General features: G+C 37.9%; 2 protein-coding genes across 8 annotated transcripts in view; one reads left to right on the top strand and one right to left on the bottom strand.

Moving 5' to 3' along the window:
* Positions 1–23,866, bottom strand: part of plppr2b (phospholipid phosphatase related 2b) — a 93,476-nt gene that overhangs the window by 46,786 nt on the left and 22,824 nt on the right. The window contains exons 1-3 of one of the 5 annotated variants that reach the window (XM_086082129.1): positions 8,099–8,354; positions 3,459–3,533; positions 1,226–1,360 (exon numbers count right to left, since the gene is read on the bottom strand). The gene's annotated coding sequence lies outside the window, so the exon portion shown is untranslated. Of the gene's footprint in view, positions 1–1,225; positions 1,729–3,458; positions 3,534–8,098; positions 8,355–23,866 lie in introns of those variants that run through there. The other 4 variants (XM_086082130.1, XM_086082128.1, XM_086082131.1 and 1 more) reach the window with 4 other exon arrangements.
* palm3 (paralemmin 3) overlaps positions 8,102–23,866 on the top strand; it is a 30,935-nt gene continuing 15,170 nt past the window's right edge. For 2 of the 3 annotated variants that reach the window (XM_086082126.1, XM_086082124.1), the window contains exon 1: positions 8,102–8,237. The gene's annotated coding sequence lies outside the window, so the exon portion shown is untranslated. Of the gene's footprint in view, positions 8,238–8,268; positions 8,594–23,866 lie in introns of those variants that run through there. The other variant, XM_086082125.1, reaches the window with a different exon arrangement.

Here is a 23,866-nt window from a genome sequence, read left to right as displayed (position 1 = left end):
GTAGTAATGGCCCCAATTAATTTCCAAATTAAAAGGTGGTCGATGAAGATGGCATCACAGTACAGTAATTACCTTTTCTATAACGTGATACCACCATCTGTTGCAAATATGAGTCCGAGTTGGAGAGAATACTTTTAAGGTGGATTTATTTAATTAACTTAAGAGCTGTCAAAATCAATAGATTAATCGACAAGTAACCAATTATGAAATTATTCAACAACTATTTTAATAATCAAGTAATCGTTTTGAGCCATTTTATTTAAAATTGTGCAAATCCTCTGATTTCAGCATATCAACAATAATTCCTGTAGTTCTTCATGAAAGAAGACTGATTATCTTCTGTATTTAATCAAAAAAAGACATTTTCAAACATCAGTTTTTACTCCAGTGACCGAACCGGTAACACAGTACAACATCAATCCCAATTTTTTTTTCCACTATATAAATATGAAGTACGAAATAACCACCAATCATTGAAAAAGCAAACAGGTATTAAAAAATATATATATATATACTTTTGCAATACACTTTAATACTAAATTTAAATTTATCTGATTAATTGATTGAATAATCGATAGATTAATCGATTCTAAAATGACACGATAGTGACAGCACTAATTAACTTTGTATTTATTATCTAAATGTGTGCATACAATGTGACTGGCTATATATGTATAATATAATATAAAATCACAAGAAAAGTCTCTCTCTTAATAAATACCTTCGACGCCTGGTAGTACTCAAGAGTAATCTGAAGAAAAACAGCATACTTAATTGTGCTTTGCACTGTGCAAAAACTGACAGTTGTTCTAAAGATTTTGTCAAACCAAATGCACCATAAATGTGGATTGACACGCGCGCTCGTGAAGTTGTGCTACAAATGCCCTATATGGCTTTTTTATGTGCCCATCATCTCAAGCAAGAGATGCCATCAGGCATAAAGCTGGCGTGACTGATTGTCTCTGGTGCTGCTGTCCGTGTCTTTCACATTGATGCGCTTCCATCGGCTTCCCTTGGGCACAAAGGAACCAGTTCTCTATCTCGCTGGTGCGCACACATGCAAGCGCACATGCCCGCGCTCTTCCAGAACGTACATCACACTATTGTATTTGTCTGATAGACTTAACATAAAACAATGGCAAACAAATAGAAGTCATGAAAAATACATGTCAACTTGGGTGTCAATCCAACAAGTGGTGCCACATAACCCGACGGTTCGACTCACCTTAAACCTCTGGCTGTTTCCAGCTGTCACAAGGGCTTCCTTGGCGTCTTCCTCTTTAGCAAGATTTGCTCCGGCAGTCCATTCTGTGGTCGCGTCTCAAAGCGCAACCTTCTTCTCACTTCCGCCACTTGATCGCTGAAAAGTCAAGAGAGGCTCAGTGAGAACAGTGCCCGGTACCCTGCAGCCTTCCCAGCCAACGTATACGTCTGGTGCTAGGTCGTCGAGATGAACACGATGATCTTTCAACAGCACTTCAAGGCTAATTAGTCAAGTGCGGGGGCGGGGGGGGGAATCCACAGGCTCAGCGAGAGAGAGGCTGCCGGGTGTCGTTGCTGGTGAATGCGAGAGGATGGAGAGGGAGAAAAGAGAGGGGGATGGAGAGAAAGTGTGTGCGCATCTGCATGCATGTGTGGGAGCGGAGAGGCGGAGAGGAAGAGGGAAAAAAAACAGAGGGCGGGAAATGGGAATAAGAAAATGTGACAGCGGGAGCACATGAAACGGTCAGCGTGTGCGCCAAGGAGCGAGGTACAAAATGAGAGCAAGACGAGGAGAGTAAGAGGTGTGTAGGAGACTGTGGCAAAAATGGAAGACACCCTTGGCCTGCGCATTAGTGCTTCGTAAGACCGCCACTGTCAGATAATACAGCAGATCGAAAATGCCAGGTTTTTGCGATATAAAAAAAATCAGAGCAAGATATCGCAAAACTTTCTGGACCAACAATGTGGTTTAGTTTAACCTGTACAACTCAATTTAAAGAGGGGAAATAAATATAAATAACTAAAATAGTGTGTTTGCACAAGTGTGCACACGGTATTGTAACTGGAATGTGACTGTTTTTGCAATTATGGTAACCACTCACATCAGACTCATGTTAGTGAGAGTCAGCGCACACCTGCCAAAAGTAGGCTTTTCCTGACATTTTATTTTTTGCTTTTCTAGTTGAAGCCTGAAGTTTTAGTGCCGCTATTTTGAACTGTTCATAATTTACTCCACCTTCAATCAATCAATCAAACAATCACGGATAAACAATTTGGCGATAGGTTTGCTGCAAATACAACTCATCACCACATGAACCCTAACCTTAACCCTAACCTGAAGAATGGTGGTGGAAGCATCATTCTCATTTTCTTTTCTTTTTTTTTCTTAGATAGAAGTAAGTCAAGGTGGAGGGAATAATGAACAGTTTGAAATGCCAGTCAGTATTTGGGTTTCCGTCCACCCATTTTTATTCAAACTTTCAAGAAATGAGAAAATAAAACTGAATTTAAACGCTAGAAATTCAAAAAAGGGCCCAAAATTCGCAAGAAAGTTTTTACGCTTAGTGGAGGTGGATTTGGAAGCGTATCGAAAAAAGGAAAATTGATGGAAACAGGTTTTGCGAATAACCGCTGGCAAGCCCGGATAAACTTCGCACGTTTTGACCGGATATTACATTACACGTAAAGTAAGGTATGTTTAAAGGGACGACGAAACTGAATATTTTTGGGAATTAATTAAAGAAGCGAAGATTAACACTATTTTAGATTTTAGCAAAGAAACGCTACGGTTTATCAAGAATTACAAAAGCAAACTCATATGACGTCATCACACAGCGCAGTCGCTTCCTGTTCTCCTTCTTTAAAATTACTGCTGGATCACATCTCTACGGTGTATACTGCCACCTACAGCGGTGGAGTCCCCTCTCAATATTCGCAAAAGAGGAACAGATGGAAATGGGCATAAGTCGCATGTCAGTTTTGCGCATTTTCAGTAAATTTGCTTAAATTTTTTGAAACAGTTGAATGGAAACCTGACTAATGTTAGCACAAAATGTTAAGGCTTCTGCTTTAAAGCAAAACAAAAAAAAAAACTCAGAAAATGTCTGGATGGGTGGTTTACAAGACATGTTTACAATAGCTACCAACTACTTAATTGTGGCATTCAAACGCAAACTATGAATGTTAAGTTTATGTTAAAACTGATTTATAATCACTATACTTTATTGTCTGAACATTTTGCACAGGAATTATTTTTGAATAAATCAAACCTTTAAATAAAGGTTTGTTGGGTTTATTAGATTAAAATTGTAATCGTCCTGAATGACTGGAAAAAAATAAGCCCAAGTACATACTGTATGCAATACACATAATGTCCCATTCTATAATACAGTACAGTTGATATGCATCATATTATGTCACACAAGCTGTCACTTGCAAGATGAGGTTGCAGAGATAAGCAGAAAAGTAGGACATACCCAACACATGGTCCTAAATGGGTCAGAGGCTCACAGATACAAGCACACCAGCAATTGTGCTAGTTTTGTCTTCCCCTGAAAAAATGAAAAGAGATGAAGAAAGAAAAGTTATTACGTTTTGGAAAATTTGCTAATTGCGACCCCCCCCCCCCCCCCCCCCCCTAAAATTGTGATTGCGATTTAATTTGCAATAATTTTCTGAAGGTCCTTTTTTAATGTAATATTTAAAAAAAAAATTTTTATATTGATTATAACAAACAATATCAGACTTATTATTGTAGGATACCAAGATTGTTCATATACCAAAAATAGCGGGTAAATAGAGGTCATTTTTCTACAAAAATGTTGTGCGTAACCTGAATTGTAAACATGGAATGTTCGTAAATTGAGGTTCCACTATATTATACTTCAATGAATGGATATACGTTTAGGAGGTAGGCATGTTAAAGCATGCTGCAATTGCGGCAGTGGACAGCTGGTCAAGTGTGGACGTACCCTGGGGGAGTTCCATACAAAATTGAACTTGGTGTGGGAATCAGCCTCGAAAACGGGCGACATAACAGAACAAGCTCATTAATTTCCCCCATTTCCGCTTATATGCGAATAGCATATTCAGAGTTCCTTTTCTATTACTGTGCACAATGAGCATAATGTAATTATGTGGTTAAACACATTTTGGAATTGCTGCACGCAACTAACAGTTGTTAGGGGAGCACAGAGCACTCATGGCAAATGAGCTTTTTTTCCCCACTACGAACTAAGAACGATCAACTCTTGTGTTGTCGAAGATGACAAGCTGCAGTTCCCATGGAAACCTGCCGCGTTTAAAGAGCACATACAGTGTAGATGAAACAAGTGCCACTTGAAAATGGCCTTGCACAGAAGAGGGAAAAATGAGCAAAGTTGAGATAACTGAGAGGGGGTGGATAAATTCAGCTAAGATGCCTAGGCCCTCAAATTAAATGTCAGCTAATGACTTTGAATCAACTACACTCGCTCAAAAAGCTCAATCATCAGAGCACACTCTAGTAATCAAGCAATGTAACACTGGGGGTTTTTTTGTGTATGTAAAAAAAACTTGACTGAAAGATACTTCAATGAGAAGTGCAAATACATCAATTGCTTATCGATGTTAAAAAGAGAAAATAGGGTATACAGTACACATCTATTTTTGTTCTGTACGATATCAAATACAATAGCTAAAACAATGATAAAGCAACATCATCTTTAATCATCTAAAGTTTTAGCCTTGTATTAGTCTTCGGTATATTATTAGTGATCAGCTATGTAGCAAGCTATCATGGCAAACTGAATAAATGTTACCTATAGCCTACCCTGTCTTTTTTATTGATTGATTTTTTACCCAGTGTGGGTATGTTTGTTGTGTTTTGTTTGTATTTGTACTACCTTCTGTCGAGATTAGCAGCGATTCTCAAAGTGTGGTAATATTTCCACTCGGGGAACACAGGCTCCCTCTAGTGGTACGTGACAGAATCACTGGTAATGTGCAGTTCCGATGGATTTAACGGTTACAAGCTACAAGCTTGAATGTTGTATTTTCTTTAAAGGTGCCCTTCCATCAAAATCAAATACGCCCTACTGTTTTATGCATACATTTCGTAAAAAATCATCTTTGACCTGTTTTGTTTTGACATCTATGCCCTTTGTGAATTGGATGCAATAGCCGATAAAAGGCAAAAGGCTTGCTAAAGGCTCAGATTTGAATTCAGTGCCTAAAACTTTGCATATTTAAATATTAGTGAATACGGAAGTAACGATAACGGCAATATCGTCATGTCACAATATTAAAAGCAGCACATCTGTTAAAAGTCCGTTTGATTTCCATTTGTGCAGTTCTAGCACCCTCTGGTGGCTAGTTTTTTAGTGCAGTTTAATTTTCACAGGGCATGTTTTGGCCCTTCTATGTTTAAAATCCATGCTAATGGTCAGATGAAGGGGAACGTAATATGCTTGTGAACCGAGTCAATATTTGGAGGAACTCAATGTGTGCATTAGTAAATGCCTCAATATTAAGTGTTATTAGAGAATGAAGGTTGAAGGTCTCAGAAAAAAAAGGGGAGGAATAAAAAATAGAAAAAAAAGAGATTGAAGGTTGTTTATACTGTATGCATTGATGTTACGTACGAAAGCACACGTTTTTTTTGTATGAGCTCATTTTTTTTACAATACATGTACTGTGACCTTTTTTTTATATCGCCAACCTCCCCACAATATCGTGATAATATTGTATCGTGATGTTTGGGTATCGTTACATCCCCTATTAATGAGAAAACAGACAGTTCAAAATCCTATTTGGGCATAATGCTCATTTCCACCCCAAATTATTTTGCAAACTTAATAAAAATATATCAAATGTTACACTATATAATTCCAAATTCCTTCAATTTTTCTCTGAGTCGACGTTTTTAGAAGCTGTGAGAGTACAGTAAAGTGCATGAATTATAGCAAGACTTGCACATTTTTACCAATTTAAAAGGATTACAAAAAAAAACTAAAGCAACTTAAATTCCTTTGAGACTCGTCCATAAAACAGTACATAAAGACCCTGAAGTGTTCCGTGAGTCGGATCAAGGTAGCCGAGTGATTTAAGCAGAAGATTCCATTCCTTTGCTGCTTATCACAAGCAATCTTTTCTGTGTTGTCACATGTTGGATTTCCATTGATCTTGGTCCCGTTTACTCAAGCATGCTACACAAACTGTACACGTTTGTAATTGGGTCTCTTTCCACAAAGGCAGACACACACACACACACGCAAACACCGCGACAAAAAGAGGCATTTAGAACCTTCTGGTCCTCGTGCGCATGGACACACAGGTACAAAAGCAACAGCTCACTGCATTGTGAATGAAAAAGCGCAAAACGAACAAATCCCTGAGCTGACACAGGCCCGCCAAAAAAAAAAAAGCAAGCTTTTTTTTGTGAGGACAAAGTTATGATACAAGCACGTCTGGGTGTGTTCACAAAGACGGCCATCTCATATCATCCTGGGAAATCTGAAGTAGGCCGAGTGAGTGAGTGGCTGTGCTCGTTTCACACAAGTGTCACTGCAAATCTTAGCCAAGGACTTTCTGCTAGTGAATACTGTATATTATCCATCTAATTTATTTAGTTATATTCAAGGGGTTCCAGACATACCGCAAATCAGGCCAAATTTTGACATTTTTGCTCCCTTGTGATCAAAGTCATTAGAGACCCAATTCCTGGATGTCTCTGAAATATTATCCTGAATGATTATCCTGTTGTGCGGGGTGTGGTCAGAGGGATTTTTCTCCTCAACGATCTGCTGTGAAACCAGTGGCTAAAAGGTAGACCAAAGGGATTTATTAATGTGGTGAGGGAAGAATTGCAGATGACTGCAGATAACGCAGAGAAAAGTGAGAGATAGAAGAAGGTGAATACTATAAGGTTAAGCCAAAAGGGAATGAAAACCTTAAAATATATATTTTTTAATACTGTACAGTGGTAGGCTACTTTGACTCGTATAAGAGAGCCCAAACGTGAGTTTTTCAAATTGCGAGCAGTTATGAAACAATGGCACTCGCACAATGGGTCATTTTCAAAATAAATAAGGATTGTAGTCATCGTGGGCTGCAACTAAAGGATGATCTTGTATTTGATTTATGCTTTCAGGTGGGAAAAAAAAACACGAGAAAGGGGGAGGATAAAAACAATAAGGTTAAGATTGAATTAGGCACATTTACAAATAATTTAAAGATTCGTACAACCTTTCCTCCAAGTACTTCCAGGTCATGTCGCTCAGATAGGAAAGGAAAGTTAATAAGAAAAAAGGAAAAAGAGGACCAGAGACTAACCTGCCATGTTATTGATGTCACTCACTCACATTACATAAGCTACAGTATTTACTAGGGGTGTTAGGAAAAAATCGATTCGGCAATATATCGCGATATTACAGCGCGCAATTTTTGAATCGATTCGATATGCGGCCAAATCGATTTTTAAACATCATGGAACATTAAGCCTTAATATTTTATTTCAGTGCTGTTAAAACATGAAACAGACTGCAACCGGTTTGTTAAATGCAGTGGCTCAGTTATAAGCCTGAATTTTCAGATAAATAAAAACGTTTTCATACAAATCTTACAGTGTACATGTGCAAGTTTACTGATTAGTATTTTCTAAATTTGAGTAAGAAATTCACAATAATCAATTTTTAGATTAAATGTCGAATCGAATCGAATCGTGACCTATGAATCGTGATACGAATCGAATCGCCAGGTACTACGCGATTCACACTCTTAGTATTTACACTTTATAAATTCAGTTTATTTCTTCACATTCTCTTTTATTATATTTTTATACAATATTGAGCATTTATTTTTATTTTCTCAAAAACGTGATGAAAAACTGGTGGCTTATGATTGAAATTTCAAAATTCAGTGGAGAATATTGATTTGCAGCAGAACAAATTGAACGTAAAACGCAAGCCACGGCCCTTCTGCATATTGTTCATAAAACATTATTACATTTGATTTCATTCCATCATGTTACCACTCAGCACGGTAGACAATTAGCCGGCTATAGTACCAGCTAATTGCAGAGCAAAAGTACTGTGGAAAGCTGCTGTTTACATGGCCATTCGTCACTTTCACTACTCACAAGGCGGGCCATGGCGCCGGTTCAAGCCAGACGAGCATCCCAACCTGTTGACATTGCAGCCGACATTTGGACACTCGAAGCCGCCTGCTTGAGTGAGGAGGGGCCGGCCTAGCTAAAAGCTCACCACCACCGGAGTCAGGTAACCACCGCCGACTGGCTTCCTCCTCTTCTTCTTCTTCTTCCTCCTCCTCCTCCTCTCACTCGCTACAGACGCGAGGGCTGCGCGCTTGTGTGTCGGACTCGGGAGTGTTTCTCTTGTTTTTACCGATGTCGCAAAAACTTTCCTCCAGTTTTGGACACCATCTTTAAGTAGGTGGGCAAGCGCGCGAAATGTTTTAATAGCGCTTGCTGGCTCAGGTGTTCAGGAAACGTCCTTTCATTTAGTTTTTCAGTCAAGCTCGCACTATTACAGCGATTCATTTGATTATTTCCGCGTATTTCTTGGTTTTACGTGAAAACTCCACACTCAGTTGGATTTAATCAAGCCAGCCGCAGGTGAGTTTCCGTTCAACTCCATACTTCAAACTGTACTGCATTTATTTCCCATGCAAATGTTTTCTGTCCGTGCTGTTGACACCTTTTGAAAGCGGCCCCATGCTGCTGGAAACGAGCCCAGTATAGAGTTGAACAAGCTCAACAGCTGTTAACTTGTCTGACCTGAACACTTCAACGGAGATGATTAGAATGTGACTTTTGTGTTTCAAACGTGTTCAACCTTACCTAATCATGCAAGTGGGCACTCGCATGATTGAAAAGTGTTTTTACAGTAGCTTTGTCTGGGACCATCAGGAACTCTTTAAGTTTGCCTTTTGAACACTTTTTATGAGTTATAAAGTTCAAGTCTGCAGGCTATGTTTTATGATGCAGTAGTTTAAAAAGCTGGCCTGTCTTTTGGCACTTCCAAGCTCTTGCTCTTGCAGTGTCAGATGCATTTTCTTTACGGGCAACATCGTCGTTATGATCCTCTTACAGTACTATATACCCAAATATTTTTAGACCCTGTAAATGAGGAGTATTAAACTCAAGGCCCGGGGGCCAGATTTGGCCCACCACTTCATTTTATGGGGCCGCAGATGCAACTCATATTGTCATGTTTTTTTCAGTGAAAGTAGATAGGAAAATAAGTACACGTTAAAAGAAAACAAATAATAGATGTTTTTCTCAATTAAAATGTAGGATACAAAAGAACATTTATTTCTTAGAAAATTTTTAACTATTTTTCTACTTTGTGAAGTAACGTCATATAGTGGAAATAAACTGATGTTAGCCATGCTAGTTAGCTAGTTATCGGGTCTATAGCAGGCTACTTATTTCACCGATTGTAGACTCCTGTGGCTGGTTGGAAAACAGTCATTTGAAGATAGCGATAGAAAACATTACTTTGTTCTTTGTAGTGGGTGGTGTTTTCAAAAATGTGGTATCATATATTATCTCCTACACCAGCCACTTTCCCTAACCACGTGTTGCATATCCCTTCCTGTACCAAAATAAAATATATCCAAGTACAGTACCTGAAACAAAAGCTAAGAGTAAACTTTTTAGGCATGAGAAATTGTTGCTGAGCTCACTGATTGCTCACATCATCAGTGGAGGACGGTGGTGTGACTTGTTTTACACAGATTTATTATATATTTTTTAAGGACAAAAATATCTCATACCTCTGATGGAAAGTTTTTGGGCTTTTGAAACAGTGACTTTTTCATATTTTGCATCTTTATAGTGTATTATTTAAACTGTGAAGTTACTTTTTTTTGCATGGATGGATGTTTTTTTATTTTTTTTGTAGTATAAAATCTAACTGAATATTGAACATTTTCTGGGCTTTATATCTTGTTCAAGCCATTCCATATAGAAGGATTTCACCTGATGGGCAAAAATGTGCGTGGGAAAAAGCTCAGTGATGATTGATCAACTTAAATGGCTAAAACTCAAATTGAACATTAAATAATAAAAACAAGAACGTCATTATATTCTTTATGAAATTTGTACTGGCCCAGTCAGGCCAGTGTCAGTGAACTTTGATGGCCCGACATGACACGGTCACGTAGTATTATTCAGGCCACTGTAATATATTGGAACGCAAAGCATTGTGACTTGCGCATACTTTATGTGACTTACTCCCGCTTCCGTCATTTACCGGTAGTCTTGCTGGCTCTCTCCTGCATTGATTTAAATGGATGTAACCTCTGCATCACTCTACTGGCTGCCCTCAGCAGTTAATTAGCTTAATAATGATGGACAGACACGCCTCTAATGTAGCATATTTGGACCTTATTAAATTATCTGTGCTTTTGTTTCTTGTTGTTTACATTTACAGCTATTTTTCTATTTGTGCTGTTTGAGCAGACGCAGGTGTGTATGCCTCACCAATTGCCAGGTACCCGTTGCGTATCAGATTTATATCTGTGAAAGAGGGCTGATTCTAATCTGAAGTTGCATATTTTTCTATTCACGCTACAATGAAGCATATCTGAATTGTGTCACACTTAAGAACAAAAATAAAATCACAATTGTGCCACTTGAACCATGCAGTGTTACACCATCTTAACTCATTCACTGCCATTGACGGCAATATATGTCAAAAATGCATTTGAACTATTTCTATTAGTTAAACATTTTTTTTCCACTTTTGTTAACAAGAGTATGAAAACCTAGAATTTTGTTTTAGAAATACAGATATAAAATGTGTGATTAATCTTGAGTTAACTAGTGAAGTCATGCGATTAATTACAAATAAAAATTGTAATCGCCTGACGCGATCTAAAGATTATTAAAAATTCGGACCGTCAGCCGGTTACATTTTTTAATCGTAATTAATCACATGACTTCACTAGTTAACTCACAATTAATCACAAATTTTATATCTGTTCTAAATGTACAATAAAAAATATATAGGTTTTCATACTCTTGTTAACAAAAGTAGAAACAAATTTAAACTAATAGAAATAGTTCAAATGAATTTTTGACGTCTATAGCCGTCAATGGCAGTGAATGAGTTAATACACATAAGTCACACATGCACACCTGCACGTAAGATCTTAAGCGCAAGTTCATATTAACCACACATTTGTTTTTAGGCTTTTATGACTCACCGAGGTCTACTTAATAGCAACACCCTTGCAACCACAGCTATTCTTGTTCTGGAAGTTTATTTGTAAGGAACTTCATTTGCGCAATCCATCAAACAGACACTGCTTCGCATGCTGATTTACAAACAAAGATCCCAGCAGGAGCTCCTCAAATGCTGCTTCTTCTGTCAGGCTCGAGACGGAAGGGTCTTGAGGCCTTTTCCGAAGGGAGTGCCTCTAATTTGGCTCACAGGAAAGACTTTCTTTCTGAAGGCTTATTAACAAGCATACTTTTGCGACACAGTGAATTGGGAATGTGTTTTTTTTTCTTTTGCAATTGACGACTGACGTTGATCACTGTAAAAAGTAGCTCAGACTTTTTCATCTCCGTTTGGCATCAACTGCTTCAAGACACAATAAATAAAATACAATCAAAATAATTGTTAGTCAGTTACGGTAATTGATTCTTCTGTTATTATGCCCAAGCCTACCTTCTAATATGCACTCTAAATGAGTAGTTAGCAATGGCACATTGCCCTGCATGAGACTGTATTTCAACTACCCAAACTGTCTCAATTAATTTTGATCAATTTACAAAATGATAATAATAAAACATCTTACTGGAATGGCCCCTTAGGCCTGCGATTTCAGGTAGATGGTGAATGTAAGGAATCCCTACACAAGATGTGTGAAAGAATGCACTCCTAGCCAAAGAACACAATCGTCTGATGATTTGCAGCACACTAAATCACCAATGAGGCAGTTCATGTCCTAACAAAAACACAAATTGAACTACAGTTGCTGACACGGACTGTTCAAGGTTTTACTAAAGTGAAATGACCACGGCTGAGGTGCCGTAAATGATTTGTGATGTCTAAATTTATCACGTGGCTACGGGGGAACTTTGCACTGTTGCAGTTGACTTGAACACAACAGCGTTCAAGTCAACTGCTTTTTTTTCTCTCTCGTTTGGACAGAAACACTGACAGTCATAAGATTTGTATGAGACACTAAAAGTTGTTTGTTTGCAAATATATTAGTGAAGCACTTTTGTTGATATATCCTTGGTTCTATCCTGAGGGAGCAGCATTAGGTTATGTTTTATATTAATACTGACGTGCAGAGGACATCTGCAGATGATACATTGTGTCATATTGATTAAACGTCTTGTTTACTTTTCAAATACTTGCATTTACTATAGCTAGAGTCAGCCCTCATTTCTGTGTTGCAGAATATTTAGCCTAATACATTTTGTCTGACTTCTTACAAATCAATACTTACCTCACCACCTGAAGAGTAAAATGTTTGCTATTCACATCCATCATGTGAACACAAGCTGGTTTTGTCACGCTAAATAGTTTGACACCACTGTTATGATGTGATGGCCGCTGTTTTCAGCATGCCGTATTTTAATTATTCCCAATTTCATGATTGTATTCTGTTTACGCCAGGACACCTTTTCGGATAATTTTGGTGTGGATCATGCCCAATCACTTGTGCCACACGACTTATATGTCGCCTTATTTTGCCATATGAGTGGGTCGCTCATGTCCCTTCTAAATGCATGAAGCATATTTTTTTGCCTGGATCACTTTTATTACCAACATCACTATGGCTCTCATGTTGCATGTCCCCTATGTCAACTACTGTATTCCGCCCTCATCACTTATACAGAGTATCTCCCTTCTGTTGCTCGTAACTTACTATATGCGGGCAATTTGTCAGATTTTGAATCTTGTTTGTCGTCAACTAAAAAGTGTGGATATCCTATGTTACAAGTACTCCTTAAAATATTTCTTGAGGATTCATATTTAACAATTGTATCATCAGAACACGACTGTAATTAAGAACATAATCGACATTTAATGTAATTTTTACCATCAACCGCTTTAGTAGTTACATCTTTGTGATGAAAATGATCACTTATGTCACTCTCCACTTTAATGCATCGAGCTCTTGTTGCTCTGTCTCACTGAAAAGTGGTTGAAACCTTCGTTGTCGTTTAAAAAAAAAAAATATTACAACTATTTATTTTCCTCGCTTTCTCTTCTTCCCTGCTCCACTTGGATAACTCAGCTTAATTTCCCCCACAACGCTCCAAAAACGTTTGTTTGGCTGAATCAAGGCTCTTATAAAGCGTGCGAATTAAGATAAAAACAGTGCTTGCTTTAAATTGAAGAACTCGTTAATAAAGAATATTCTGCTTTTCGTGCGTCTGTGTGTAGTTTTTCGCAGATAGCAAACAGTTCTTCAAAAATAGTCCAACTGTGCTTAGTTCAAGCTGTTAATTGACACTCCCATTTGATGTTTACGGCAAAACTAACACAAAATAACACATTGTATGACCAAACTTCTAGCTCTGCCATACAGAAGTCCAGTAGCTCAATGATAACACATGAAAGAATAAATGTAAGACCCTGTGATAGTCCAAAGGCGATTTCGTAGAAATAAGATGTCATTCAGTTGATTACCTTTCGGCTGTTTTGAAACTAGTGTAGTGAAACACAAGAAACAGGAAATACAGTGTTTTGAATCTGAAAGCGGCATCTCGGAGACTAAAAAGAGAAACATGAAGGGGTTGGAATGAAGAGGTTGCCAGGAGAGATGAAATTCACATCTTTCCATGAGCTTGTCAACCTGGTTGACGGATGGATTTTCAGGAAGAGGGAAATTCCTCACTGCGGCATTGCTCCTGGCATACTGCATCTCTCCCTCCACTCCATCCACAGTTAATGTCATATTGGACTTTCTCATCTCTTTTCCCATTACTAGAGCTGCAATGTTACCTTTTACGGCGTCCACTATAAACCGAAAGCCAAGCAGCAAATGTGTGGTGTTTTTACCAAATAGTCAACTAAATATGAGGAACAAGCCCTGCTAGTAACAAATGCTAACAAAGTTTTTAAAATGAATTAAAGAGACACTTTCCACAAATCTTGTCGTAATTCTGAGAAAATAAATGGAAATTGAATCAGTACATTTCAAGTAAAAAGTCAACATTCCTACACATCATACAAATGTAAAATTAAATCATCTATTCTTTGTAGTCTAAATACGCGCAATCAAAGTTTTATGTTTGGGATCCTGGAAATTCCTACTACCAGAGTACTGGCGGAATGCACCAATAATTGGTCAAATGACTCCTGTTCTCTTTAGGGTTGCAGTCACAAGTTCAGAAGTCGACCCTAAGTTATGTCGATATGGCTTGTTAGCACTGCTACAACTGTGTTTAAAGGTTGCACACAAAACTTAGCGCAGGCCTGTGTTAATAATGGAAGCACGTCTCTCACAAAGATGGTTCTCCTGGAAACAACATAACTAAGCTACGAGGTCAATGCCCTCCATTGTGTACGGATGACAGCGCTAACTGAGCCATAGCTGGATTTCCATGTACCACTAATGGTTTTTCAATGTGGATTTAATTTATAAATGTAGCAAGATTGTGCTTGGTAGTTGTCCAGAAAATGAGTAAACCTGCATTGAAGCAGCTCATTTTAAGTACGTAGCTTAGGGGTGGGGGGTGGAAGAAAGAAAGAAACGGTAGCGAGACAGATTTAGTTAATGTTTGAATGCGCTGAAAAAACAAGTATGTTTGTTCGTTGCAGGATAACACAATGACTACAAAACTGATTTACTATATGTGGAACTTTGTTGATAGGTGGGGCAAAGGTGCTGAGTGCGAAAACAGGAAAACATTTGAAATACTTTATAATATAACATTAATATTTGCCATTCTGAGATTATATTCATACTTCAACATTCAAGAGTGATCTCTCCTTTCATCCATTTTTTGCGAGGACGCTATGTATCTGTGTCGGGACAGGGCACTTTCATTTGCAATAATCTGTTGATTTAATGTCTCAGAAGTCCTTTCCACGTAGAGAGGACAGGAAAAAAAACATTCACCACCATTTTGTTGACTTTATCTGTTATCTCCATTCCAAAATCCTCTTGCCCTTCCTTTGCCACCATCAGCAATGTATTGATCAAGCAGATAAATATTAGACTGTAAGGACATGTTGTGAAGGTGATAACTTGTTTTGAAACTGTTTTAAAGCTTTCTAGACTTCTAGATATGGCAGTTTTTTTTTTTTTCATCAAGGGTCATATGTTAAGTAACATTTTACCAAGTGAGTAAATGTCACTATAAAAAGAATTGCAGAAAACATTGTAATATTGAAAATACATTTTAAAAAACAAACTTGGACTTATTAACTTTGATGACAGTGTATAGTTGCTTACTTCAAGTCTGATATAATCTTCTCTTAAAATCAAATCAAATAAATAAGATCTCCTCTGCAATATGCTCTCACTTGTCATCAAGCCTGACAACAATCCATCTTTTGGAGTGTCGCAAAAAGCCAAAGAAATAGCAGAACGTAATCGATCAACAAAATGATACTTGCTCAGATGAGGTTTTTGCCAGATTTGCTGATTTATCACGCTGTATGTTCACTTCAGTGATTTTGTAAAATTTTACAGGCATCATTTCCGGTCAAATGAAAAAAATTAAGGACCTCCAGGGGGAGATGCTACGGTATCAAATGATCCAAATCATGCAAACTAAGGATAATGTTGAACACGAAAAACAGAAATTGCAAATGGCAACCACAATTACCTGAGTGCTGCTGCCTGCACAAAATAAACGTGTTGCACAGCTGGAGTATACATTAGAAATGGGTAATTGCTTTTGGTCACACACTCCAAACACAACGATAGAGCACGTATCCAGGCCGGATTTTGTTGCGCGTTGGAATTGATGCCAACTTTTACACATACTCACAACCTTAGTCAATAAAGAAAGCTTAATTTGATCAACTGTTGATGTACGAACTCATCTGGACAAATCGGCCATCCCAATTTGACCAAACGTGGTTGCCGGCCATTGGATGCAGAATGTGCAAAGTAAACATCCTTCGTGTGAGTTTGTTCATTTTGACATTCAGGAAACAAATAATTTAGGGGAAAACAACACTTCTATTCAACAATTTCTTAAATATAAAATTGTAACACAGACAATGCTTCTTTGGATGATTTGGAAAATCGGTAGGTCATCCTGTCTGTCCAATGAGACTGCTAAACATGACCCAGGACAACAATGTAGTTTGAAAGGCTTATGTCATCACTTCCTGTTGTCTACCTCAAAAGACTCTTTGCTGTCACTCTTGGCTTAGTTTGATTTCTTTGCTGCAGTGTAAAACACCACATCCAAACCTAGACGAGTCAAACTCAAGAAGGCCTCAATGTTTATTTTCTATTTATACGAAAATATTACAGCCAGCGAAAAGATGGGAAAGATGGTTACACTCCTTTCATGATATTCCTGCCTGGAGTAATACAATTGAGCTCGGCTCTTGTAGATCCGACATGTTGAACAACCCAGCGTGTTTTTTTCTGAACAGTAGAAAGAAGTTACTGTATTGGTGCTACCATGTGCCATGGAATTCTGCTTGGAGTGCAAAAGCACAATCTATTGTGGGAGCAATAGCCCTAGAGACAGCAAAAACTAAACCTGATCACCCCCACCTCCCACAAGTCATCTGACAACATTGTGGTGTGGAGTGTGTGCTTGGTGTCAATGCTCTAGGTGTAACGGGTAATCTTTTCTGTGGTTAACGTTTATTTTTTTTTAAACTTGGAAGTTGAGGCTACAAATGTTCTTAAACTTAACACTTTCATCTTCATTCTCAGTGCTTGAAACGTCGCAATTTTGCCGCAAGGGTTGCCATATATTTCCCCTTACTGCTAATGAGCGTTTGCTTAATGCTACGACGGATCATTTTGATCGGTATTTGTCCTTCAGTGTGCTATTAACAACAACCTCTGAGTCTTCATTTGTTCCAAGGGGGCTGTAATGTCACTTTGTTTGTCCTCACTGATAATTGAGAAAGAGAAAAGTTAAATATTTGACAGCTTAAGTAGCAAGGTGACCTGACTAGGAAAGAGAAGTAGCAATTAATACATGTGGACGACCTCACCGCATCCTTCCAGACATCCCCCAGCTATAATCATGAGATGGAATTGATTGACGATGACTTGCACTTTGAATAATGGCTAAGTTGAAGTGCATATATGCACTTAAACTTGTTGGACAATAGATTCCTTTTTTCACCATGGCAATAAATCTGAAATGTAAAAAATTTCGGATTCTTGGAGTATTTTAATGAAAGCATGCCACAGACTTGAAACCAGAGAAGTTGTTTTAAATTGTGGAAAAACTTTCTCCTTTATACCTTGCCTCTGTAAGGTTTTGTGACCTCTGGCAAGCAGGCCTAAGGGCTTTTGATGTAATGACAATAGTGAAAATGAGCCGAGGGCAGATTACACTAGCACTGCATTCCTCTCCAAACCTGTTTGACACACACACACACACACACACACACAGACGCACGGTCTAATCCTGCTCACAGAGCTAGCAAATCAAACACTGCCGGGAGAACAATTACTTCCGAGAATAATGGCACATATTATACACTTGTTCAGAAGCATCACAAAATTCATTAATAGCAAGAATTATTGGACTTCTAGAGTGATGACAAATGGCTGAGCTACAAAGTACAGTGGAGAAATCTTGTAGCCGTATTGAATGAAACGCACAGCCCTGTCGGGTAAAAACTAGGGCTGTCAAAATTAGTGCGTTCTTTTTGAGCCACAAATTTTTTTAAACGCGCGATTACCGGTAATGACCGGCCCTTAGTTGGAAAGCATGTACTGGGGGAATTCCAGTCGCAATGCAGCACACACATCCATGTCAAAATTTAGCAGTAATACATTTAATAATAATGCATATATTTGTGGAGACTGGTGTCAAGTTGTATTTTTCACAAGTTACTTCATGTTAAAGATTAGATAGAAGAAAAATGCACTGAGCTTTCACTGTCTTACAAATGTAATTATGCCATCTAGTGGCAGAACAATGACCAACACAAATCAGTATCACACTTTACCGTACATTACATCTTTTTAATTTTAACTCAAATTTATGATTTCTTATGAAATTACTGTATTATAAGTCTAAAAGTTGCAGCCATAGTTCTATTAGTTTACATTTTTTCCACTTTTATGTTAACAAGAGTATGAAAAAAATATTTTATTGTACGTTATTGTATATTTAGAATTAGAACAGATATAAAATTTGCAATTAATCGTGAGTTAACTATTGAATTCATGTGATTCATTACTATTAAAAATTTTAATCGCCTGACACCCATAGTGAAAACATTTTATTCACATTTTTCAGAAAAAAGACTCTCACAAACGTTTTGGTTAAAAAATAAAATACTCTTGAACTTTGATCATGTTTATTAAGCTTAGGCACAGAAAGAAACATGGCCGAAATCGACTGATATGGACTATTAAGAAATTATTAAATCCATCCCTCGTTCTAATTTGCATACTCGTACTACGAATCTCAGTGTCTGCTATTTCTTTTTTGCTCTTTTGGAGGGAAACTGTGGTCCAGTCATTGACGGTCACACCTCTCTCTCAAGGTTGCGTGTACATGTACCGACAAGTGCACATGGGGAGGTGTCCTTTTGTGAGCTGCGTGCGTGCGTATGCATCATTGAGGCCACTTTGACGTCAATAGGTGACAACATGTTCGTGTCACATCCTCAGCTACCTAGTTAGGACTTGTCAAAACATTTGCCGCCAAGTCTTAGTCACCTGAAAGCATCACCACTTGGAGCTTTCCCATTCATTCTCTTATTAACATCTGGTTTCTTGTATGATCGTATATCTTTGTCATGTGAACTGTTTTGCAAATTTTTTTATTTTTTTATTTTTTTGCTTTCAAATGTTTTTTGTCTCTTGTGTTTACTGTTTGTATGTTAATTTGTTAATATGTCTCTGTTTCTATTTTAAGTACATCACTTTGTACAATATGCAGCTATGGTTGTTTTTAAAGCTCTTTTTTTGTTGTTGCTTAGGTTAAATAATTCACAACGGAAGAAAAATGACATGCATGATTTGTAACAATCATAGATGGGAGGTGACTCATCATATTGACCTTCAGTCAGCATTTCCAGACGGATTTTCCTTCAGTTATGCTGTCTGTGCGGCCATGGAAATACTGCGAGCTTGTAATCCGCATTCAGTGGCAAAGTGGAAGAACCAACACACACATACAGAGTTCTTCCTCGCATTTAAAAGCTGCTGTTTGCCTGCATATCATATGACCCTCAATTGTCTGTACACAAGGTTTGAAGAGAGAAAGAAAGTATTCCAAAACATTTGAAGGCCATACATTGATAAAAACATACAGTAATCTACTTCATGTAACTGATTGAATCTTGTGACGTCACTTACGATGACAGTTGTACCCACAAAGTTTTGCGCAACTTGAGAGGCATACTTTGGTCGAAAATTATAAATTGACTGAAGTTTCCACACTAATGATCTTGCATACGTCTTGCAGAAGTGCACTTAGAATATGTGGCATAACTCAATCTGTATTGGCTTGTTTACGAGCATGAGGACAAATCAATGTTTTAAGGGTTAGCAAATAGTAATGTCACATATAATCCCATTAATGTATTAAAACACATCTATTTAAAATCAAAAAAACAGTTGAATGTTTCCGCTATGGTATCCGCTATGTGCGGAATGATTATATGAAATGACTTCTCTAGAAATTACATGTTGGATATGTTCAAAAAGGAAGCATCCTTGGAAATAGCATTCGTTTCAACTGACGCAACGCTGGCCCATTCACAGAAGGATTTTACAGCATGTTAATCTCGTTTAATGTTAGCTAGCCAAGATCACTCATTTGAAATGTGCAGTAGGTTCTTTTTTGTAAATTGTTACCATCGTGTAGGTCCTAGATGACCGAATTAATATGTTGGCTGGTTTGAAGGGTGGCTGACGAGCTTTTGTATAAAAGCATCACCATGTTGTCACTTTAAATCGACGCCTTGGCTCAGAAGCTGTGAAATTGATTCTCGTCAGCACAATCCTTCCACACTTCATGTTTTAAACGTGGGTGGCAGATGGACATTTTGACATTACTCGTGATCAGAAGCATGTCCAGAACGAGCGTTATTTAGAGGGCAACATGGAGACCTTCACAGCCGTCTGAAGAATGAAGTGGCCTGTCAATCATCTTTGGATTGGCTGCAACAAAATGTTCTACCATTCTACCAAATGTATCTTTTATAATGTTCAGGTTTGTACCCTGTTCAGTGGGCTAGTGGTAGAGTGTCTTCCCTGAGACTGGGAGGTTGGGGGTTCAATCCCTGGCCGGGTCATACCAAAGACTATAAAAAGTCCTGCTTGACACTCATTAAAGGCATTAAAAGGTTGGAATTGGGGGGTTAGATCACCAAATGATACCCGAGCGCGGCCCTTGCTGCTGCTCACCGCTTCCTCAGGGGATGGGTCAAATGCGGAGAACGAATTTCTGACAATGAATAAGTGGTACTTAAAAGTTGACTTTTGCTTTTCGTTATTAATTTCTTTCCAAAAGGACTGACTAAAGCCAAATCATCCAAAAAGCCAAAGCAATCTTTGGAAATAACGTATAATGTAATTCCGTTCCAGACACCCAACAATATTTACAAAAAATACATTATGGAGAATAACTATAGTGTAGCATAGAGAAAACAATGCAGAATGAATGTAAATAACTATGAAATGGATAAAGATCTTTAGACCTAACTTTTAAAAATTTAAATTGTGTCTGTCTGTCTGTGGCACCGTAATGTTTCAGCAGCCATTCCTCCAAAGATGATCCAGTTTGTTGACAATGTACACGTGCAAATCCATTCTTGACCACGGTGTCGGATTCATATCTGCCTATATAACAGAATATCCGTCTCCATTAAGGCAATTTCTGCTGAACTGAAAATCGATAGCTGATGAAAAAGCACTTGACCACAGTTCTGGTGCTCCTGCCATAACTGACGAGCTATAGAGAGGGATTGCCTCTATCATTTTCATGTTGCCATTTGGCCGTCCAAGTCTGTCTTTTCCTCAGCAACGGACAGCGACGAAAGTGGAGGATGTGCAGGTTAAGGGATCAGGGTCATTGCGATTGCTCTCCGTTGCCAAGCGTCTGGAGGACAGCGGTGTTTGTGCACTTCCTTTTCCCAAGCACAAGGGTGGGAGGATGTGAACAGTTCACAGTGGCCTTGGAAGACCCCATAGATTAGATGAACTTTAAACTTTGTTATGGATTGTTTTCATTATATTTATGAGTTATTTTGTCATTCGTTTTCCATCTAGTGTACACAATGCACACTTTTTTTGTGCATTATTGCTGTTTGTAGTTACAAAGAAGGGTGATATGATGACAGATCATTATTTTTTATTTTTGTTATCTGATAAACCTTGCCAACATGTTTTGATCATTTGACAATAAATTAGTTTGCTGTGTTGTTGGCGATCAATGTTATCAACCTGCTTCACTGTAAAACAGAAAGGGAATGCTAGAATTTGTTTAAGCCACACACTTTCCCCATTACATTCACACTCTTGTAATGTTCATAAAAGTTTGAGGTGTAAGAATAGACTACCATAAAGGAATACAATATTATTCAGGGAAACTAATGTAGTCTCAAGAAGCGGGTGATGTTTGCACATTTTATTAATCCTAATTGAATATGCACAGTTATAAAAAGTCAATCCAAGTCTAGCAAAAAAAGACACGAAAAGCAAATCTTATTGCCATTCTTAGTCATTTAATTATTAAAATGTGAGCCTGATTTACACAAATTGTATGCACAATGAAAAACGGATGCAAACTTGAGACAAATAGACGTAGAAGCTGATCTAATAGTTAATAGCACAATTCATTATTGCAGAATCTGGGGAGGAGTGTATCATTACTGCTATGTGAAAAACACATGTCTATTTTTTTATTTTTTTTTAAAAACGTTTTTTGGATGTCTGCATTCAGTTTCATCCCAAAAACCTTGCTATGTGAAAAACACTACCCCATTTTTTTATTTTTTGTTTTTGGGATGAATCTGAAAGCAGACATCCCCCAAAAAGTAAAAATAAAAAAAAATGAAACAAAGTACATTGCTTGTGTTAACTTAGTCTTTTTGCATATCGCGCTGCTATGTGAAAAACACTTCTGTCCACTCAGTGTTTCCACTCGCTGTTTGGCAAAAGTTGGTTCGGCAATAGCCAGGCTTTGCTTTGCCAACCAATATCCCAGCTCAGTGAATGAAGCCTGGACTAGAAAATGGCCTGACCAGCAGTTTTCATGCGGCACACCTCCCACTCACGTTAGAAGCCCCTGTGACCTAACCTCACCAGAAAGATATGCAACTGTCTCCGTGCTTTGAGCGCCCTGCCCCATTTCTATCATTCATGAGTTGAATTCCTCAAGCTCGAGCCTTTCCTCGACAGCAAGCTGATGTCATCTGTTAGACGTACAGTTCTTTAGCAACAACATTCAACATTCTTCAAGCAGCACGAGGTACTGGTGTTATGTAAACAATGACTTTGGGCAAACGTGCATTATGTCAAATGCCTCTGCTGCTGTCTTTTAAAAAGAGACAATGAAATGCTTTGTTTGGAAATATAAAAAGGCTTTTCTTGATATAACTTGCAGCAATGGTCTCTCAGATTAAAAGAACAAATATTGCTACGCCAGTGTAAAGTTTGTTTTTTTTAGAGCCGCAAGTGGAAAGCTGATATGAACTCAAATCTTAAAAGTTTTTCGTTGTTAGCACCCTGCTGTTCTTCCATCTGTTCCCACTGAGCCAATGTCACCACGCCCAGGATATACAATTCATTTCCCCCTACTATGCAAATATAAACACTCTTAAATAAGCAAGCACACATACACTAAAGGCAAATATACATTTTTGGTCCTGAGGCAAGAGGAATGTGTGGAATGAAGCCATGATGAGAACCTTCAAGTGTCATTTTTTTTTTTACACTAAATTTGTTTTTAGCCACGCCACCTTCATACCTTTTTAAGATTTCATGTATGGTATGTCGCTTAAGGTTAAAGCTGCCAGAATTGACTCATTCTGTGCTTGGGCTACCAAAAGTGCCGGTTTTTGTTGTTTTAAAAATAGATCATTCTTGAGTAATGAATGTAGGATGACTATTTAGAACGATCATCTCTGTAATATAATCATCAAATTTTTACTGTACTGTACATGTTTGCATGCCTTTGTGTGTTGCATATATGCCAAACTGAGTAGTTTGGGCAAGGTACAGTTGGAGGTCAAATCACTGAGATGAATAAGCAGATGATTGCCTTGAAGGGCAAAAGTCTGCTTGTTTTGACGCACTTGTGCCTAACGTTACCAGTTTGTTTTATGCAAAAGATGAAACCAGTAACAACTCCCGTAAGAGGAAGACTCTTACCTTTTATCGTGCTGATTGTTATGGTTATATTATTGTTAATGTTTTGTGGCATGTGTTCTGCAAAGTGCTTTGTTAAAGCTGTTTCGGAAAGTGTTTGGAAAAGGGTAGGCAAAAACTATTTGAAAGATGATTGGATGACGTTTTTGTCAGTTAAGATAAATAATTAGAGAAAATGGAAATGGGCAATAGTCAATGAGGTATGAACACTTAGCTCTTAACCCCACATTTTGTTCACTGGCAGTTTTTCTAACCGAAGAGCTAATTGATAAATTGTGCCAATGTAATGAAATCTCTTCACATGATTAGATAGTGAATGTTAATAAAGGTAGGTCAGAAGTGAAGTTACAGTGACATTTCAATGAAGTCATATAAT

Source organism: Leptonotus elevatus, chromosome 8 (assembly GCF_054856555.1).
Source record: "Leptonotus elevatus isolate MCC_2025b chromosome 8, RoL_Lele_1.0, whole genome shotgun sequence".
NCBI lineage: Eukaryota > Metazoa > Chordata > Actinopteri > Syngnathiformes > Syngnathidae > Leptonotus > Leptonotus elevatus.
This window is presented reverse-complemented; position numbering and strand designations above follow the sequence as displayed.